The 21,032-nt window shown below is 52.1% G+C and overlaps 1 long non-coding RNA gene across 1 annotated transcript; it reads left to right on the forward strand.

Annotated features, from left to right (window-relative positions):
• The first annotated feature begins 106 nt into the window (after positions 1–106).
• LOC143695061 (uncharacterized) lies at positions 107–9,365 on the forward strand. Its single transcript, XR_013183939.1, has 3 exons — positions 107–628; positions 4,507–4,611; positions 9,135–9,365. It is a non-coding gene; the product is annotated as an uncharacterized LOC143695061 (long non-coding RNA).
• Positions 9,366–21,032: the final 11,667 nt, after the last annotated feature.

Below are 21,032 nucleotides of genomic sequence, written 5' to 3' on the forward strand. Positions count from 1 at the left end.
TTTGGAGTTGGTTATTATTGTTTTATAGCCCATGAAATATAAGTATCTAAGTAAACATTTCCACGAATTTAAATATTTAATACACAGAATGTGAAATACATAAGCCCTCAGCTTCTGAGCCAGATTTTACTGTATTACCATTATTATATTCATGCCAGAAAATAAATGTTCTCTCTTCCTAGGCCTGTTTTTCACAGTCCCTTCTGCCCTGAGGTCAAATGTGTGGTGAGCAGAGGAGAGCAGCACAGAGAATCCTGGAATCACAGAGCTTGGCTTGGGAGGGTGTTGGAGGGGAACTCAAAGGAGGCTTCAGTCACTGTTAAAGGAGGTTTCAGTCGGTGTTAAAGGAGGTTTCATTGGACATTTAAAGGGCTTTCGTTGGATATTTGAGGGGCTTTCATTGGATATTTGAGGGGCTTTCGTTGGATATTTGAGGGGGCTTTGTTGGCTATTAAAGGATGTCACGCTGGATATTTAAGGAGGTTTCAGTGGGTATTTAAGGAGGTTTTATTGAGTATTTAAGGAGTCTCATTGCAGCTCCCACCTCTGCATCCTCTGGCCAGGAGAGGCAAAGCTCTGCCCGAGCTGAAGCTGCTGGGACAGAAAGCACTGGGCAGGTGCAATGCAGGTAACGCATTTTATAATCCAGCAGTGCTGGTTCCTCCTGAAAAACACCTCCAGAAAATGCTAAGAACATCCCTGTAACTCATTTCCAGCTGGAATTCCTGTGTTCAGGAATTGCTGTGTGCTGCCTTCCAGCGAGGCAGCTCCCCTGGAATGGAGATTTTCATCTCAGGTTGGGAGTGAACACTGAGGTGGGAGAGGGAAGGGAAGACGTTGGGTTCCCAGGGCAGGAATGAGGAATGCTCTGTCCTGTGTGGATCCTCTGGCACTGCTGAGGTCTGGATTTCCAGAGCAGCCCTTTCCCCCTGGAAATGCCAATATAACCCTGCTCATCCGTGTGCCAGCCCCGGGCTGGCCCTGCCCTGCCCTGCTCAGCCCCACAGACCCCCAGATCCCTGATCCTGACCCCAGATCTGGCATTTTCCCTCTTCCCCCCTCACTGCCCGTGCTGCTGGCCCCAGCTGTGCTGCCCAGGAGCTTTCCCAGCCTCACCCAGGGCAGGGGGGTGTCCTTCCCTCCCCCATCCCTGGCCATCCCAAGCCCCTTTCCCTGCAGAAGCTGAGGAACATCCTCTCCATCCCATCCCATCCCATGTCCTGCTCTGCCCGTGCTCCCCGTCAGTTCCTTTTTTCCACGTGCACAGAAAGATTCCATGGTTGTTGTGATGTGCTCTGCTGACCTCAGCATCCTCCTGGCAACCTCCCGATGGCTGCAGCTCCTCCCTGCCCTGGCCAATGCCAGCTCCAGCTCCTGCTCCCTCTTTCCCCCTGTCCTGTCTCTCTCTCTCTCTCTGTTTTCCCCCTGTCCTGTCTCTCTCTCTCTGCTTTCCCCCTGTCCTGTCTCTCCCTCTCTCTGCTTTCCCCGTCCTGTCTCCCATTCTCTGTTTTCCCCCTGTCCTGTCTCCCATTCTCTGCTTTCCCCCTGTCCTGTCTCCCATTCTCTGTTTTCCCCCTGTCCTGTCTCTCCCTCTCTCTGCTTTCCCCCTGTCCTGTCTCCCATTCTCTGCTTTCCCCCTGTCCTGTCTCCCATTCTCTGCTGTTCCCTCCTGCCCATCCCAGGTTATTTGCTCTCCTCCTCTGCTCCATTCCAAGAAAAGCAGGGTCCTGACTCTCCTGATATCCAGGCTGGGGCACACAGAATCAGGATTATGATCATTGCTGCCATTCTGATTTATTCTGTTACCATGTCTCTTTATAACACATGAGCTTCATGGTGTGGAACAATGGAGATAAATTTTGGCCCCTTATTTTTTCATAGCCCTTTTCCAGCTGTATATCATCAATTTGCCTCTCATTTAGATACTTGCTCCTACTTCAGGAAAAATAAAGAAATCCCAGCAGTGTAGGTAATAAAGGCAGGGAAACAAACTCGGAAGTGCATTTTACAATGGGATTTGATTGTGATAATTTTTCATGTGTTAAAAAAGGAGCATGCTGCCTTTCTCTGGGAACTGTTTGGGTTTATGCTTTGTTGGGAATTTTTTTTCCATGCTCAGCTTGTAGTCACGTGGAAGAGTTTTTTGTTTCAAGGGAACAGAGAGGCATCTCTGCATTTATTAGCTGAGTTCGTTGAAAAACTGGATTTTCTAATTTACTGAGGCTGGAAGCTGCACAGGTAACAGCTGAAACAACGACTTCAGGCAGTGTGAATTCACACTTTGGAAGTGCACCTCCCTGCAAGTCTGTTGTAAATATCTACAAAATACTGCAGGAGAATGGCTCTCACTCCTTCTTGTGCCACAGAAATTCCCTGGGTGCTTTGGCAGGTTGGGGTGGGGATCAGCAGAGTCACAGAATGGTTTGGGTTGGAAGGACCTTACAGCTCATCCCATTCCACCTCCCCCTGTCCCAGGTGCTCCAGCCCCAGTGTCCAGCCTGGCCTTGGGCACTGCAGGGATCCAGGGGCAGCCCCAGCTGCTCTGGGCACCCTGTGCCTGCCCACCCTGCCAGGGAGGAGTTCACCCCTAATACCTGACCTAAATCTGCTCCCTTCCCTTTGTTGAAGCCATCCCCATTGTCCTGGCATTCCCTCTCTTGTCAAGAGCCTCTCTCATCTTTCCTGTGATCCCCTCCAGGCCACCCTGAGCCTCTCCTGCCCAGGTGAGCAATCCCAGCTGTGCCAGCCTTTCCTCCCAGCAGAGCTGCTCCATCCCTGGGGCCATCCTGGAGCCTCCTCTGGGCTCCCTGAGCAGCTCCAGCTCCTCCCTGGGCTGGGGCAGCTCTGCAGGTGGGAACTCACCTGGGCACAGGCAGGACCTGCTGTCCCTGCTCAGATCATCCCCTCAGGCATCCTGAGGAGCATCCACATCCTGCTGCTCCCCTCTGCCCAGCTCTCCCTTCCCAGCCAGTTCCCACCAATTTGCCAACAGAACTCTGTGTGTTTGGTGTGCTTGGTGTGATGGGCAGGAAAAGGGAGAGCTTGTGGTGCTGCACAAGCCCTGAGGGAGCTGTGGTGCCTCTGGGATGTTGCTCCTCAGCTGCAGTCCTTGGGAGCTGGGCACAATTGTTCCGCTCAAACAAAAGGAGCTAATGAAGGGATTTTAATTTGCTGATCAGCTATTCAGAGAGAGGAAGGGCCCTGCTAGGTGTCCTTGGAGACTGGCAATGAGCACTGGGAATCACAATATTCACATTGATTTACACTCCCCAGCCAGCTCCTGTGTGGGTAATGCTGCTGGAGGTGTCCTCAGCCTCACATTTCATCCCCTCCACCTCCCAGGGCCTTTCCCTGGGCTTTTGGAAGGCCTCCAGAGGTGCTGCTGGTCCCCATGTCCCAGCCAGGAGCTCCCTGCGTGGCTCCCAGTGGGGAGATCTGCTGGAAACTCATTCCAAGAAGTTCATGAGAACTTTATTAGAAATTTCTTGTTTACTAGCCTGCTCTGCCAGCCTGAAAACCTTTCTGTGGCTGTAGCTTTTTAAAAAAAGGATTTGTTTAAAAAGCTTCATTTCTGATGGGAATCTAAATTTCAGGCATTTTTTTGGTAGGACCCTCAAGTGCTCAACCTCCAGCAGTTTTCTGTCAAAAACTCCTTTAGGAATGGGACCCTGAGGGCAAATCCTCCTCCCTGCCATGGGTGTAGGAACCACGGGAAGGGACACCAGGAGTGGATGTGGTTGCCTGAAGATCAGGAGAGGCTTGATGCAGCTCTGAGGTTTTCAGTGTGAATTCCAGCAGTAATCAGAGTTGTGTTCGTTAAGAGCAATTAGCTTCATCCACGTGCTCATGGAAAAGGTAAGGAAAGAAGGTTTAGGGAGTAAGACAGAAAGAATATATTGAATTTCAGTTCCATGTTGTGTTTAGAAAGGTGAAATATTTTCCACTGCAATGATTTTCTCAGCAAAATCATCTATTTTTTAAAATTTAAAAAGAACAAATACACAAACCAATTTCAGGTACATTCCCACCATCAGGCTTTGAAGGTGGTGCCAGAGGAGCTGGCAGCAGCACCTCTTGCTGCTGTGATTTCATGTACATGTCAGAGCACAGCAGAGCTGGGCATTAGGACAGGCTGGGTCTGGTTGAGCACCTTCATTTCTGCCATGCCTCCCCCAGTGCCCCTCCTGCACTGGCACCAAGTGCCTGGACAGTTCCACTGTACCTGAGGAACACCAGGTACCTGCAGGAAAGAAGATATTTTTCTTTGGCTGAAATAGATCCTTACAAAACATATTCTGAAATAAGTGAAGAGAAAGGACCCACGGTGCAAGAAAATGTCCATATTGGGGATGCAGATTCTGTTCTGCTTTGTCCCTGTAAAGCCTGAAGTCCTTGTGCTGCTGTCCGTGGTAAATTATGGATCACCTCTGTTCTGACTCCTTTTATTATTATCTCCTGTTACCTATTCTTCCTTACCCTACTCATCATCTTCCCTCCTCTTCACAGAGTGTTATAAAAGAGAAAATTACCAAGTTGGAGGGTCAGATGAGTAGAAAATGAGGAGCTGCTGGTCCGTGTGCTCAGCCTTGGCTGTGATTGCATCTGCTGCAGGTGAGGCCAATAATTCTGGGAGCCCTGTAATGGCTGCACGGAGGGAATTAGTTCTGATGGATGGTAAATACTTTGCCAGTCATTTGGACATTATTTTCAAAATCCTGGGTCAATTAATACTTCTTGAATGGATCAGAAAAAGAGCCACAAAGCTCCTGCAGTTGTTTATTTTGTGTATGTCTCTCTCTGTGTGTAGTGGAATATGGAGAGCTGGGCTTTGCTCCTTTTCTTTAACAAGGAGGTGAGCTGGGCTCTGTTTCCCCGGGTGGGAGCAGGTCTGGAGCTGCTGCTGTGCTGTGCCTGTGCTCCTCCTCCTCCTCCTCCTCAGTGCCCCCACTGCAGCCCCCAGCCCCACGGGGGCACAGCCCAGAGCCCTGTGCCCACTCAGAGCCTGGAGCACCCAGATTGGGCAGGTGCTCTGGAGCCCTGTGTGCTGCCTGAGCCCAGGGGTGCTCCTGAGCCTGTGCTCACAGCCCCTCCAAGCCCAGGGCTGGGCTCTCACTCCTCTTCCAGCTCAGGCACCAACATTCCCTGGCTGGGATGTGCAGTGTCTCCTTTCCCTCCTTTCAGAGAGGCACCAAACGCTGCAGAAGGGTTCCCATTGGGATGTGAAATGTCTCCTTTCTCTGCCTTCCGGGGATTTTATGTGTCTGGGACGTGCAGTGTTTCCTTTCCCTGCCTTCCAGAGAGACACCAAGCACTGCAGAAGGGTTCCCATTAGGATGTGCAGTGTCTCCTTTCCCTGCCTTCCAGAGATATTCCCTGGCTGGGATGTGAAATGTCTCCTTTCCTTCCTTTCAGGGATATTCCCTGGCTGGGATGTGCAGGGTCTCCTCTCCTTTCAGGGATATTCCCTGGCTGGGATGCACAGTGTCTCCTCTCCTTTCCCTGCCTTCCAGAGAGGCACCAAACGTGCAGGAGGGTTCCCATCAGGACATCAGGGGGTGATGAAGGCCAGAGCCCATGGGGAGGGAGCCCTGAGCTGCCCACCCTGGGCTCAGCAGGAGGAGCCAGCCTGAGCACAGAGCTGCCAGCACCCCAGGCTGCCCTCCTGCCCCCTAGCCATGTAACTGAGGGTTATTCTGGGGGCCTGCTGGGTGCTGGTGTGGCAGGCAAACCCTGCTGCCTGAGAACCTGACTGTGCAGGGGGCTGGGGCTCCATTTCACTCTCAGTGGCACCAATGGCTGTGCCTTTCCTTAGAGCACCAAAGACTGCAAGGGTTAAGGGTGAATGATGTGCTTTTAAAGGGATGTTAACTTGAGATAATGTAACTTCATTGAGAATCCCTGGAATATCCTCTAAAGAGGTTTTGTGCTTGGGAGCAGTCTGAGTGTATCTCATTACAAGTGGGTTGCACAGAGAGCTCCTGAATGCTCCTGCAGCAGCCCCTGGAGCGTGGCTGAGCAGTGCTGCTGCCTGGGCAGCCTCTCCTGAGGCACAGCCCAGCCTGAGCCCTGCATGTCCCTGTGGGATCATCCCCCTTCCAGTGCTGGGCACCCCAAAAGCACCCAGAAGGTTCTTTCCATGGTGAGTGCATGAACCCCCCTGTTTGTGGGGGATGGATCCTCGGGTTGTTGTGTGATTTGCGGTGAAGGGTCCCTAAAGCCCACCCAGTGCCACCCTTGCCATGGCAGGGACACCTCCCACTGTCCCAGGTGTCACATCCACAGGTCTGCTACATCCCCCAGGGATGGGGACTCCTGCCTGGCCCTGGGCAGCTGTGCCAGGGCTGGACAGCCCTTTAGGGGCAGAAATTTCCCCAATCTCCAAGCTAAACCTCTCCTGGCACAGCCTGAGGCCATTTCCTCTTGTACCTGGAAGCACTGATGGACCCCTGGCTGCACCCTCCTGGCTGGGGTCTGTGAGAGTGAGAGGTTCCCGAGCCTCTCTTCTCCAGGTCAAACACCTCCCGTCCCCCCAGTTTAGTTTTGTTTTGTTCCAATGGGAATTTAAACAAATCTGGGCCTTTTACATATTTCAGGCTCGAGCTGATCCCTGTTTAGGCTGAGCACAAAACAAATAGAGAGAAGTGACTTCATTACTTGCACTCTGGAAGTGACTTGACAGCCATTTAGAAAAATCCTTAGCATTCACCAGCTTGCCAGGCTCCTGCTGTCCCCCAGGAGCGGGCTGGGGACAGAGCCATCCATCTCTGCCCTGCAGCACCGGAGGCAGCTCTGCAGCTGGGATTGGATTCCTGCAGTCAATGATCCCAGGGCTCTCCCTCCTCCCTGCCAGCCTGGAGTGCCCAGGGCGTGAGGCTGGGGCTGTGGGTGCACTTTGTGCTGCCAGCTCAGTGCAAGCAGCTGATAAAACCATTGGTATTTTGCATTTCTTAAATCTTTGCTTTCAAGTTGACCTTATTCTCAGTGGGAAATCCGGGCTGGTGCTGCGTGAACAGAAGTAGCAGTAGGTTTAAGCTGTGATTTATTTCAGTCTTTTTGCCTCCTTCAGAGAGAAGTTTGTGGTTATTGTTCATTCATTTCCTGGCTGTTGTTTGGTGGAGGATCTTGTACAACCATGGGATTCCTCTAAGGAGCCCCACTCCTGTGGCCCTAAAGGGATGGTTTGGGTTGGAGGAACCTTAATATATAATATATTATAATATTAAATTTACATCTTTTGTGCTGGCCTATCCCATTTTACAGCTCTAAGAAAACACTGCAAGATGATTTTGCACCATAATTTGAAGTCCTGGTAATTTTAAACACCTTTGCAGCCATGTAGGTTATAGAAAAACAAATGAAGAGGTTTTTGCTGCCTCCCACTCTCCGTGCATGGAAGGTTTGAGTGAGCTCCAGGTCCTGGTGCAGTGCTGGTGCCCAGGCTGGTGCCAGGGCTGCTGTCCCTGCCAGCCCCCCTGCAGCCTCTGGGCTCTGGTGGCTCAGGGAGGTGCTGGCAGCTTGAATGCCTTCCTGGAAGCTGCTCCTTGTTCTGCTCTCACAGGCAGCCCTTGGATGCAGAGAGGTCCCTTACATTTCTGTTTACACTTGGGGTGGCAGTGCAGTAAATCAGCTGTGGCTGCTGGCAGTGCCAGCAGTGAGGGATGCTCTGCTCTGGATCCCAGCAGAGCCCAGAGTGCAGCGAGTCCAGGTGAGCTCTGATGGAGTTTGCTGCCTGCCTGCCTGCGAGCCCAGGCTCCCAGAGGTTGTTTCCAACATAAATCACTCTGTGATTCTGTGAATTCTACCCCCAGCTCCAGGAAAAGAGGCCACTTCCCCTCCTGGGCAGCTGAACAAACCAAAGTGTTCAAACACTGCCTCAGCTGAGACAGCTGGGCTGGGGAAGGGGCAGATGGGAGCTGCATCCAGGGATGGGCTCTGCACCCACTGGAGCTGCACCCAGGGATGGGCTCTGCACCCATTGGAGCTGCATCCAGGGATGGGCTCTGCACCCACTGGAGCTGCACCCAGGGATGGGCTCTGCACCCACTGGAGCTGCACCCAGGGATGGGCTCTGCACCCATTGGAGCTGCACCCAGGGATGGGCTCTGCACCCATTGGGGCTGCACCCAGGGATGGGCTCTGCAGCCAGGGATGGGCTCTGCACCCATTGGGGCTGCACCCAGGGATGGGCTCTGCACCCATTGGGGCTGCACCCAGGGATGGGCTCTGCACCCATTGGGGCTGCACCCAGGGATGGGCTCTGCACCCATTGGAGCTGCACCCAGGGATGGGCTCTGCACCCAGGGATGGGCTCTGCACCCATTGGAGCTGCATCCAGGGATGGGCTCTGCACCCACTGGAGCTGCACCCAGGGATGGGCTCTGCATCCCTTGGAGCTGCATCCAGGGATGGGCTCTGCACCCACTGGAGCTGCACCCAGGGATGGGCTCTGCACCCATTGGAGCTGCATCCAGGGATGGGCTCTGCACCCATTGGAGCTGCACCCAGGGATGGGCTCTGCATCCCTTGGAGCTGCATCCAGAGCTTGGAGCTGCCCCCATTGGCTCTGCCCCATTCCAGGAGCATCCCAGGCCTCTCAGTCCTTCCCTCCATGGTGGGGCTGTGTCCTCACTCCTCTTCTGCTGTGCTGTGAACAGATCAAATGGGGGGCTTGTTCAGATGTTGAAGATGGGTTTCTCTGTAGCCTCTGGCTTGTTTGGTGAGCATTGCTTTATGTGGCAGCAAACTCCTCAGCATCCCAAGCCCACCCTGGGGCAGGGAGGTGTCCAAGGTTTGGTGAGCATTGCTTTACCTGGCAGTAAAATCCTCAGCATCCCCAGCCCATCCTGGGGCAGGGCAGAGGGCAGGAGGTGTCCAAGGTTTGGTGAGCATTGCTTTACCTGGCAGTAAAATCCTCAGCATCCCCAGCCCACCCTGGGGCAGGGCAGAGGGCAGGAGGTGTCCAGGGTCTCCTCCGTGGAGCACACAGGGCAGCACACACTCTGCCTTTCTGCTGCGAGCTTTAACAAAGGTTAATTGCCACGGGTTTATGTTTCCCTTTGTAATTAAGTGTTGAGCCGTCGGTGCTTTTCTCTACAACTCCTGACGACTGAAGCTAATCTTTTTAATCACTGCAGGAGAGAGCAGGAACTCCAGGACAGAGCATGCACAAAACCCGGGGCTTTTCATCGCTGGGAGTGTGTGTGAAGGCAGGAAAAGCTGCAGCAGTTACCTGGGGGAGAGGCATCCCAGAAACAGCAGTTTCCAGTTTGATTTCCCAAATATTTGGTAAAAGTTCTGGGAATGGGAGGTGGTTCCAGCTGGGGCTGTCAGGGGGAAGCAGTGGTTGCGGCCCAAGCTGCTCAGAGATTGTGGTGGCAGAGATTTCGGTGTTGTGGCCTTCTCTGTTTGCTGCTCTTTCTCTCTTTCACATCTTTGTTGTGTTAAGAAAGTTCCCTATTCCTCCTTCACGCAGCAAAATCTCAATCAGAGCCACATCAGTGAGAGAAATGGGTTTTCCCAGAGTGTCCCAGGCAGCCCCTGCTCTGGGGGAAGCTGGGTGGGGAAAGCACCAACTCCTCTGAGAGCTGGGGCCACAGGGACACCTCAGCAGCTTCACAGTGCCCAGACAGTGAGCAAATGATTGCCATGACTTCACTGGGGTGGATCACACTGCCCTGCACAGTGAGAACACGCTTTGTTGTGTTAATAAATAACTGTTAAGTTTAAGAAATGAATTCACACGGATGGATTTATTGTGGTATACAATTAGAGCAAGAAAAATGACAAATTTGTTCCTTAGAGTGCCTTGAAATAATTTCTATCTCATCTGATTAGGAGAAAAGGCTGCTTTGTCTTCTTAAATTATTTTTTCTCTATTTAAATAAATCTGAACTGCTTGCATGCCTGCAAGAATTACAAACGGCTGCTCAGACCTAAATCAAGCGTTCCAGGGTTGCTGCATGAATCTTCCAAGGCAATAAACTTTGGGTACCTCTGACAAGTTTTATGATCCCAGATAGGTGCACTGTGCTAAGGGCCATATTTCACAGCAACGCCTCTGAATAGATCAGATCAGTTTTTATATGCTAATAATTTGTTTTGGTAGTTTAATACCAAGAGCTATAACTCATATCGATGGCTTGCCTTAGACTGTGGGTAATTTGAGGAACAGTTTGGGAAAAATCACTTTAGGAACACTTGCAGGATTGCACTTTCCCATTGAGCAATTAAGGCAAGAATAAACCAGGCTGGAAATTAAAATTTAAAAAAAAAAAAGGGAATTGAAGCTCGTCAGCTCCAGCTCAGGGTCATTCCCTCTGAAGTTTCCCTCTCCCTCTGTCACTGCATTTTCAGTTGGCTGAGTGTCTGGGCTCTTTTCCATTTCCTCCTGGGCTGGCAAATCAATCTTGTTATTTAGTCACTCTTTTTGCCTAGAACTAAAATCTAAATGTTTTTTTCCTTAAATTCCCCTCCAACTCCCACTGACATTGGTGGTGTATTGCAAACTTTACCTGTTCTGGTCCCTGACGTGCTGTGGGAGCAGCTTAAACTCAATTTTGCTGTAGCAGTGCTGGCAGCAGGGGCAGTGTGGGAGCTGTGGGGATGCTGAGGCAGGGCAGGTGCAAAACCCCTGGTAATTATTGGAGGGCAGCCCCTGCCCAAGCCCAGTCTGATCTCTGGGGCTTTGTGGCTTCTCCAAGTCCCTCTTTGCAAACACGAGGGGTGCACATGGAGGGGCTGGGGCAGCAGGGACCCCCATCTCCTCCTGGGTTTGTGCAGACTTCCCTGGAGCTGCTCCTGCTGCGGGGTCAATGTTCCAGCCCTGCATTTGGGGCAGGCCATGAAATGGTGTCAATTTGCTATTATTTGGTTTTCTGCAGTTGGATAATTGAAACTAATAGAAGGAAATAGCTAATATTTTCGGGTGGGATGACCTTGGGAGCAGGAGAGCAGCTCCTTGTGTCTTCCTCCAGGGAGGAAAGTTAGAGGAATTACTGCCAAATAATAATAATAGCAGCAGCAGCAGCACGGGCTGTAATTCTCCACTCTCCTGCTCCAGCGACACCTGAGCAGCAGCAGGAGGAAAACAAATCATTTATCAGGGATAATTCCTTGGAGCAGGGCTGGGGAGGAGCGGGCAGAGCAATCTGCCTCATCCCAGCCATTAAGGATCTTGGATGCAATTTTCCCATTTTGGCAATTTGTGCCTGCTCAGGCCCAGTGTGGACTCGTGTCCCCGTTTCCATTTCAGGCTCTGAGGTGTGAGAGCTGCTCCACCTCCTCTTCCTCCTGAGGCTCTGACCCATGGCTCCCCCAAATCACCCCAGCCCCACTCTGTCCTGATTTCCCTGCAAGCCAGGCTCCTGTGATACCCCACAAGTGCTGAGTGTTCTGCAGCTATTTTGGTCCCTGTAAAATCAAGGAGATTTCACAGAGAAAATCACAGAGATTTGACAGAGGGAGGGAAAGCTCCGAGCTAATGAAATACTAAAACTCTCAGCAAAGTGGGCTTGGTTAGAGCAAAGGGCTGTCCTAAGGCAGAGCAGGAGGGAGCCTGGGCATTGGGAACTGCTTGGCAGCAGCACCTGGCCAGGGAAGCAGCAGGGAGAGAAATCAGGGCACCAGGATGCCATAAACACAGCTGGGCTGAGGGGAGGGCTGTCAATTGTGGGGCTTTTGAAGGAATGGGGTTTGGACTCATTCCATAAAAGAGTGCAGGAGGAGGGGAATGGACTGAGGGGCTGGGCAGGATCACCCCAGCACAGGAGGAAGAAGTGGGTGGGTGAGAGGCACCAGGTGATTTCTGGGGGGCAGGAGACCATTGCTTGCTAAAAGAAGTAATTCTGCCCCATGTGAAGCGAACTTGGTGGGTTTCTGTCTGAAAAGGGGCTCAGAGCCAGGAGCTCCTGCTGCTTTCTGGGGAAGGGGAGCAGTGAAACGCTGGAGGGACCTGGGGGATGTGAATCCCAGCTGTGACAGCACAGCCCAGCCTGGCAGGGGGAGAAGGGTGAGCAGGAGCATCCACCCCTCCAGGGATGGGCACCCCAAACCTCCCTGGGCAGCCCCTGAGCCCCTTCCCATGCAGGAGCTGCTGCTGCTGTCCCTCTGAGCCCCTTCCCGTGCAGGAGCTGCTGCTGCTGTCCCTCTGAGCCCCTTCCCGTGCAGGAGCTGCTGCTGCTGTCCCTCTGAGCCCCTTCCCGTGCAGGAGCTGCTGCTGCTGTCCCTCTGAGCCCCTTCCCATGCAGGAGCTGCTGCTGCTTTCCCTGTGAGCCCCTTCCCATGCAGGAGCTGCTGCTGCTGTCCCTCTGAGCCCCTTCCCGTGCAGGAGCTGCTGCTGCTGTCCCTCCTCAGCCCCTTCCCATGCAGGAGCTGCTGCTGCTGTCCCTCCTCAGCCCCTTCCCATGCAGGAGCTGCTGCTGCTGTCCCTCTGAGCCCCTCACCTGGGCTGGCCTGGGCTGAGTGTCCCCACTGCTCCCCTGTTCCTCATCCCAGGATTTCTGTCCCAGTCCATTTCCCCAGCTGAGCAATTGGAATAAATCATTTAGCAGGAGCTGGGGAGGTAAATCAGCTGGCACTGAGCTGTTTGTCAGCCCTCTCTGCCTCTCCTGAGGAAACACCAGATTCTCACCTTCACCAAGTTCTGTCTAATAAAATCTAGAGCTGAGTGATCGCATGAAGGAGCCCAGGTCCTGCAAGGATGAAGTAAATGTCTGGAGAAGCCACTTGGTGACCTTTCCTTCCCAGCTTCCCTGGTGAGTCACAGGTTTTATTTTTTGCTAAGTACAAAAGCATTTTCCCTGGCAAACGCTCCTTTGCTGAAGGTGAAAATGAATAAAAGGAGCCCACAAAGCCCCGAGGGGAGGGTCGGGTCTTTTCACAGCTCTCAGTATTTATCCCAGCCCAGCTGAGGAGTGCTGAGCTGCCTGGAGCAATGCAGGCATTCCCTGCTCCAGCCCCAATTCCCGGCTCATTCCTGCATTAACCATTGCAGCAGGAAACTTGGGCAGCCCGAGAGAGCAACGCAATCACTTCACACCTCAGCCCTGCTGCTGGAGGGCATTTGGCGTTTGACTCTAGTTAAAATTTCATCCAGAATTGATATACTGCATTTTTCATTTCAAAAATTGCAATCAGGTAGCAAAGTCTGAGTATCCAGACGAGAGTAATATCTTTCCAGCGTTCATTAATCTGAGTCAGTAATGAACTGCAGGTGGAATGGAGGGCTAATTCAGAACAAGTCATTCATTTGGTTATTTTTCTTATCTTCCCTCTTATTAAATATCCATGGACAGCTTAATTGACCTTCCTGAATCTTTCATGTCACATTCCAAGATGTTGTTGGTAGATGGTCTGCAGGGTGTTGGGGGTCAGTGCCAGCTCCTGGCTGGGCAGAGTGGGCACTGGAGGGTCCCAGTGTCCAGAGCAGCCCTGGGGGTCACTCCCAGCCCTGTTGGTCACTCCCAGCCCTGTTGGTCACTCCCAGCTCTGCCATGGCCAGGGGCTCTCTGGGATTTATCCTCCATCCTCCTCCTCAGGCCATGCCTGGGGAGACAGCAGCTCATGGTTTGTCTCTGCTGCAATCTTGACTGTATTTGCAGTTTCTAAGCTCAGTCCCTGTCTGGTTTAAGGCTCCATTCCCCCACTTTCCTTCATCCACTGGGGGTGATTCCCAGGCCTCTGACCTCCTCCCTTGCCCTCCCTTGGTTCCCTTTGTGTCACTCCCAGCCTCACTAGCACAGAGCGTGAAGCAGATGGCATTCCCCAGGCAGGGCTTGGTGGGACTGAGCCCAGCAGAAGGATAATTTCCATATTTTGATGGCCACAGTTCAGTTTGCTGTCCCAGAGTGATGGCCTCTCATCCTCAGCTGCCTTCCCCACCTGGAATGCCAGCATTGATTATTTCTGCCCAGGTGTGGGGCTGCTTTGTCTCTCCTCAGTAACAGGTGTTCTTTGAAGGTGATTTCTGCAATGCCAGGACCTTTCTGGATTTCAGTCCCTTGCTCTCCTGCACTCACAGTCCCTGTGCAGTGCCAGCAGCCAATTTAAGCAGCACACCCCTCCTCTGTCATGCAAGTCATTAATGAAGAAATTCATAATGCTCAGTTCAAGGTAGGTCTCTCAGCACCTGGATTCATCTCCTCCTTTTCAGCAGGGCTGTTTCTGGAGCAGCCTCTGGTCTCTGTCACACAGGCCAGGCTGGCCCAGGAGCTGAAGCCAAGCTCTGAACATTCAGTGTCCCGTGGGAGGAGATGCACTGGGATGCTGCAGCCCAGCAATGCTGCTGCCACACCTCGGGTGCCTTTTTGCTTTTATGGAAAGGTTCTTTTCTGGGAATGGATGTCTTGTGAGCTGGGAGGTAAAGCAATGTCCCTCATCCTTCTGGAGAGAGACTGCTAACAGGGGCATGGAGAGCCAGGGCAGTGCACTTCAGAGTGACAGGAGGAGTTTGGATTAGAGATTAGGAAGGAATTGTTCCCTGGGAGGGTGGGCAGGCCCTGGCACAGGGTGCCCAGAGCAGCTGTGGTGGATCCAAGGCCGGAATTGGGGCTGGGAGCAGCCTGGGACAGTGGGAGGTGTCCCTGCCATGGCAGGGGAACAAGATGAGCTTTGAGGTCCCTTCCAAGCCCAACCATTGATGATTCTAAAGCTGTGGCTCCTCTTTGCCCATCTCTCCCTCTCCAGCCTTCCCCAAGAACAGTTGAAACTCTAATCTTGATTCACACAGTCCTTTAAGCGTGCAAAGATAAAGTTCATCAGCATAACCAATTTGCAAACATCTAAATTAGCCAGGCTCTCTCCCCGTTGCCTTTGTGGGAAATAATAAACTTCCCTCTTTGTTCCAGCATTATTGTGCTGACCATCTGCTCTCAGTTAGCCTTTTCATGAAGATTGAGGCAAGGAAAGCTTATTAAACACTCAACTTCCTTGGTTAATGGCCTTCCCCCGCTCCTTTTGCAGTTTCCCTTCGTTACTGATGCACTTATGGAATGATCTCCTGCTAATTGCCCCCCTCTTTGTCCCTGACCTCTCTGCCCCCGTGGCTGCACGGCTCTGGGGAGGAAATCATCTCTGGGGGCTGAAGGGCTGTGCCTGAAATTCCTGCCTGGGAAATCCCTGGAGAGCCCAGGGCCACTCTCAGGCTCCAGTGGCACTGCTGGGCCAGGCCTGTGCCAGAGCAGGGGGCAGGCAGGGCCCTGACCCCACTCCAGCTGGGACCCACGGGGTGAGAGAAGGCAAAAGAATGGAGGGGAAGCTGTGGAGATTTAGGAACTCTTTCAATATGCAATTTGTCCCAATTTCATTAACTTTCCTCCCAGGTTCTCCTCTCCTGACTCACCCTGTTCTTGGTGCATCATCTACTTTATTTCTTGGTTCTTTACAGCTCCCTGGGGATTCCCCCTTCCTGATCCCCACAGATGATTGTTCTCCCTCCCTGATCCTTTTCAAACAGCTGCTGCAGCAACTTTCACCTTTGGATGTGTGTGACCTCGAAGGCACAAGAAAAATCCTTCCCAATTACACTGGGCAGCTTATAAACAGATTTCCAAACGCTTCCAGCCCCGTGTGCACACCCCAGGGCTTGGAAGGCCCAGCAGTGCTGGTCCCCAGGCTGTAGATCAAGAGAGGCTCCTGGGCTGGATCTGCTCGTGGCACAGCAATTTGGATAATGAGATGGGGAACATAATAACACAACAGTTCAGCCTTGCAACTTCATTTTTTCTGCTCTCCCACCAGGGACTGAGGCAATGAAGAGAGCTCTGATTTGCAAAGCTGAATAAAACAAAAGCACAGAGGAACCTGGCTGGGCGTGCTGACCTTCTTTTCAGTTTTCAAGCAACTCCAAACTGAGTCTCGCTCAGAACTGGCCGTGATCCTTGTTTTCTCATGCAGAGCCATTAACCTCTCACTTACTGAAGCAAGCAAACTGTTATTTGCTGGTATAAAAAACCACCTCTGGCCTTGCTCATTTTCTCCTGAGGCATCTGAAAATGGGGAAGCTTTGGCAGGTCCTGATAGTTCCAACCTGCCCGGGTTACTGGGAGGAAACAGAAATGCACACTGGGGGTTGCATAATGCAAAATGGCTGAAATGCAGCAGAATTGGGAACCTGTGTGAATCCTTGGGAGCTGGCAACAGGAGTGCTGCTTGCAGGGTGCTGCCTTTTTGGGGAGTGGGTTGTTGGCTTCTTCCCAGCCCTCAGATAACAGCATCAGGAGGCAGCTCTGGGCAGTGCTGAGGGGAAAAACAGGGTTGTCATTACTTCCACTAAATTAAATGGAAATAATTGTCACTGGCAAGCGTTTCCCTGGTGTCAGGCAGGTCCTCACTCCACGTGATGCTTCCATGGAGGGCAGCACCTTCATGCACAGGGTGGTGTTTGGGGCTGCCCTGTGCAGAGCCTGGGCTTGGGCTCAGCCCTTGTGGGTCCCTTCTGCAGCAGGGCAGGGGCACAGTCCCCATCCTGCAGGGGTTTAAAGCCCTGTGGAGGTGGCACGTAGGGACAGGGGGCAGTGGTGGCCTTGGCAGGGCTGGACTGATGTCTCTGAGGGTTTCTCCAGCCTGAAGCTCCTGTGGGGTCTCGTCCCTGCTCTCCAGAGCCCTGTCCCAAGGGAGCACCATCCCAGTATCCAGATTGGAGCTGTGCAGAGATGGACAGCAGGAAAGGAGCAGCTGGGCACCAAAGGTAACACTTTCAGCTGCAGCTGCCATGAGAACTCTTCCCTTCCATCTCTCAGAGCCACTTGCAGCTTTTTTTCTCTTTTCTGGCTCTTTCTTTGTTGCTCTTTGGTGGAGGAGCAGAAATGCAGAGCTGGGTCTGGAATCCTCACTGTGAGCCAGGTGCAGGCAGAGTGCTCCTGCTCGATGCTGTGGGGATGATTTTGAACTTGCCAGACTGCTCAGAGGGAGAGGTTGAGGTGATAACTGCAGCTGGTGCTGCAAACTTCTGCCCAGGGGGAGCAGCATTTGGGGGCTCTGAGAAAGAGGAATCCATGGAGAAATCAGGTGGTGTTTTTCAGCAAGTCTTGTTTTTGACAGAGAATTGAAATATTGAGCCAATTAAAATGCCAAGGACTTTTCAAAACATAGACTTAACAGAGAAAATAGGACTTTAGCAGCAGATGATGTAAGCAAATAAAAAATCCTGCTCACTGGCATTAACTAAGAGTGGTTATAAATGAGCAGGGTGTTTTTCCCGTCTTATCCATCGCTTAAAGCAGCCACTCAATAAAAATGTAACTTCCAGCTCAGTGCTGAAGGGTTTGAGGTCTGTGTGTGCTGTGGAGGGAGCAGCTCCATGCACCAGCACCTCCTGGTATTTTCTCCTGTATAAACTGAAGAGCCAAAAGACAGATGGTGGTCTAAAGGTCAGCACAATAAAACAGCAGGATTTACTGATTCCCCTCAGAGTTTATGATCCGAGGAAGATCTCTTGTTTCAATTGATAAGAGTTGCAGAAGCTGCTCTGAGCTTTGGGGACGAGGAGCGCTCGGGGTCGGGCACAGTGCGCTCCATCCTTGAGCTCCAGAGATCACCAACCCAGCCCTGGGCTTGTCTGCACAGCTCAGCCAGGGCCAGGAGGAAAAGGGGCTCCTCTCCTCCCCACACCATGTCTCTGGGGATGTTTGCAGGCAGTGCACCCACCTGCAGCCCAGCTGTGTGGAAATGCCACCCTGGCTGTGCTGGACACGTCCTGTGCCAGACAAATGGCACGGAGCCTTGCAGCAGAAACACTCCTGAGCTCTCTTTTGCCCTTCTCACCCTGGAAACATAAACACCTTGGAGGAAAAGGAGTTGTTCCCCTCCCCACAGCGTGTCTCTGGGGATGTTTGCAGGCAGTGCAGCTCCCACCTGCAGCCCAGCTGTGTGGCAATGCCACCCTGGCTGTGCCAGACACACGGCACCGAGCCTCGCAGCAGAAATGCCCCTGGGCTCTCCTTTGCCCTCCTCACCCCAGAAACATAAATACCTTGGAGGAAAAGGAGTTTTCCTCGTACCCACAGTGTGTCTCTGGGGATGTTTGCAGGCAGTGCAGCTCCCACTTCCAGCCCAGCCTTGTGGCAATGCCGCCATGGCTGTGCCAGACACACGGCACCGAGCCTTGCAGCAGAAATGCTCCTGAGCTCTTTGCCCTTCTCACCCTAGCAACATAAACACCTTGCAGTTATATTAGTTAGTGGATTGTGTTAAATTGTGCTGAGGCACTGCTGGGAGCAGGAGGGAACAAATGGCTGGAGAGTGGTTTGCTCAGCAGTCAGCCAGGCTGGAGCTGCCTGGCTCTGCAGCCACCCTGGCCACCAGGCACCCAGAGGTGTTTTCCTCCTGAAGGTCAATTAAAAACCCCTCACCTTTTTTCCAATTTTTAGTTTTATGTGATATTAGAAAAGCTGAATCATGGTTTAGTTCCAAAGAATCTTATTTAACTTCTTTTGACAGGTACTGAAGGCCTCCTTGCCCCCCACTGCTGCTGCAGGCCCTGGGTTTTATCCCATTGCTGCTGCCCCTGCTACAGCCTTGCTCTCCAGGTGCAGGGGCTGAAAAGCACAATGAGCTTTGTTTTCTTGTTTCCCTCGCTGCCAATGTTTGTACAGAGCTGTTGAGCTACACTTGCTGGGTTTTACCTTGACACTTTCATTTGGAGGCAATCTAATCTGTTCTGACTGCAGATCTGAAAGTGGAAGTCCCAGTGCACAGCAGAAACAAGGCATAAATTTCATCACTCGTGACCCATTATCAGGGTTTTTTTTAATCTGCCACTTCAGAAACCGTGTGTTGTTCCACTCCAGGTGCTTTAACAGCTCATTTTCCTTCGGCTGACACTGCTGTGTCACGGTTCATGTCTTTTCTGACATGAAGCTATCAGGTTCCTCCATTTACTCTTCCATTTTATCCCTGCTTACAAATGAGGTTTAGAGAAGCTAAAACCTCTCTGTGGCTGAGGTCTCTCATTTGAGCAGTGCTGCCCTTTGCATTTTATAATTGCTGCTGTACAGCTTCACTTGGAGGGCTGAACATCCTGTAAAATACTCAGAACAATTACTACTTTAGATAAATACTAGAAAGCCAGAGCTGTTCCAGATGCATCAACGAGCCTTTTGTAGATTTATAAACGCCTGAAAAAGGAAAATATTTCAGAATTTCCCAGTGTTCCTTTTTTCCCCACAGTGCTCTTTGCCAGATCAGCTTCAAAGCCAGACCAGAATTCGGCCTGCCCGTGGTTTTTTGGGTGCTCCTGGTGTTTCCAGTGTGTCCCCTGGCCGAAGCCAGGGCAGGAGCCAGGTGCCCAAGGGCCAGGCTGGCAGCTCTGCAGGCAGCACAAGAACTGGAGGTGTCACTGTGTGCATTAATATCCCCTCATCCTTGTGTGCAGTCATCTGGTGTTTTTCACCAAACTCACATAGATTTTATTTTAAAATGTGGCAGGAGCGTGTTTTTCTCTGCCTGCAGCCATAAATAGAGCGGGGGGCTGGAGCTGTGCCCCCTCTGTGCCTGCTCGCCGTGCCGCGGCTGCCGAGGAGCTGCGGCACTTCTGTCACCTCGCTGGTGGCAGCGTGACTCACCGGGGCCAGGCTCCCCTCCCGGGGGAGGTGTTGGGCAGCCCGGCCCACGGTGACAACTGGGACCACTGGGGAGGGCTGACGTCAGTGCAGGCACGGCCCTGCTCCAGGAAATGTCCCAGCTCTGCCTGTGCTCAGTGTGGCCCTGCCTGGGAGAGACGGGTGGCTGTCAATGGCCAGCTCGGCATGGACAGCACCCAGCAGGGCTGAGCTGGGCCCAGCAGGGCTGACCTGGGTCCAGCAGGGCTGACCTGGGTCCAGCAGGGCTGATTTGGGTCCTGCAGAGCTGACCTGGGCCCATCAGGGCTGACCTGGGCCCATCAGGGCTGATCTGCATCCATCAGGACTGACCTGGGCCCATCAGAGCTGATTTGGGTCCATCAGGGCTGATCTGAGTCCCATCAGGGCTGACCTGGGCCCATCAGGGCTTATCTGGGTCCAGCAGAGCTGATCTGCATCCATCAGACTGATTTGGGCCCATCAGGGCTGATCTGCATCCATCAGGACTGACCTGGGCCCATCAGAGCTGATCTGGGTCCATCAGAGCTGATCTGGGTCCAGCACAGCTGACCTGGGTCCCATCAGAGCTGATCTGGGTCCCATCAGAGCTGATCTGCATCCATCAGAGCTGATCTGGGTCCAGCACAGCTGACCTGGGTCCCATCAGGGTTGATCTGCATCCATCAGGGCTGACCTGGGCCCATCAGGAGCTGCACTGGCAGTGAGGTGAGCTCATGTTACCATGAATTATGAATATAACAGCCATTGTCTCTCTGCTGTTGCCTGTCCCTCCCCAGCCCTGTGAATAATGCCAGTGCTGGCAGTGTTTGATGGGCCTGTTTGCCTGCAGCTGCCTGAGCTCTCAGTGCTGGGAGCCTTTCCCTGGGAATTAGATATCACTGAGATATACAAGTGCTGCTCCAGCCAGTCCTGCCTCTGACAAAAGAACAGCAATGTAATGGAGTTTTTCAGTGTTCTATTATAACTCCACCATATATTACTTATACAGTACCTACCTGGGGATAATATATTTATTTTATTCCCTGGCAATTTAAAATTGCCTGGGGGAAAAAGGAAAAAAAAAAAAAGCTTGTTAAAAGCAAAAATGATAAAAATCTGTTATTTTATCCCAGAATCAACAAGGTAACCAATCTGACCTCACATTAGATATTTCATTTCAGTTGCTAAGTGATTTACTATTTTTTAACATAGCATAGCATTCAAAATGAAATATTTGACACCAAGTATTTTGATGAGAAAGAAATGTTAGTTAGGCACTAAAAAATTAAGAGAACTCGTGGCAATTGATGGACAGCTGTGCAGGATTTGTCAGCCTGCAGTGAGGTTTTTTTCCAAAAGGAGAAGTTTTTTAACAAACTTTTCCCCAGCTCAAGGTCAGCCCAGCCACACACATATACCATGCTGAGCGTTCAGTCAGACCTGCAGAGATTTATGGGCTTAAGAGAGGAAATTTAT

The sequence above is a fragment of the Agelaius phoeniceus genome, chromosome 11 (assembly GCF_051311805.1).
Source record: "Agelaius phoeniceus isolate bAgePho1 chromosome 11, bAgePho1.hap1, whole genome shotgun sequence".
Classification (NCBI taxonomy): Eukaryota; Metazoa; Chordata; class Aves; order Passeriformes; family Icteridae; genus Agelaius; species Agelaius phoeniceus.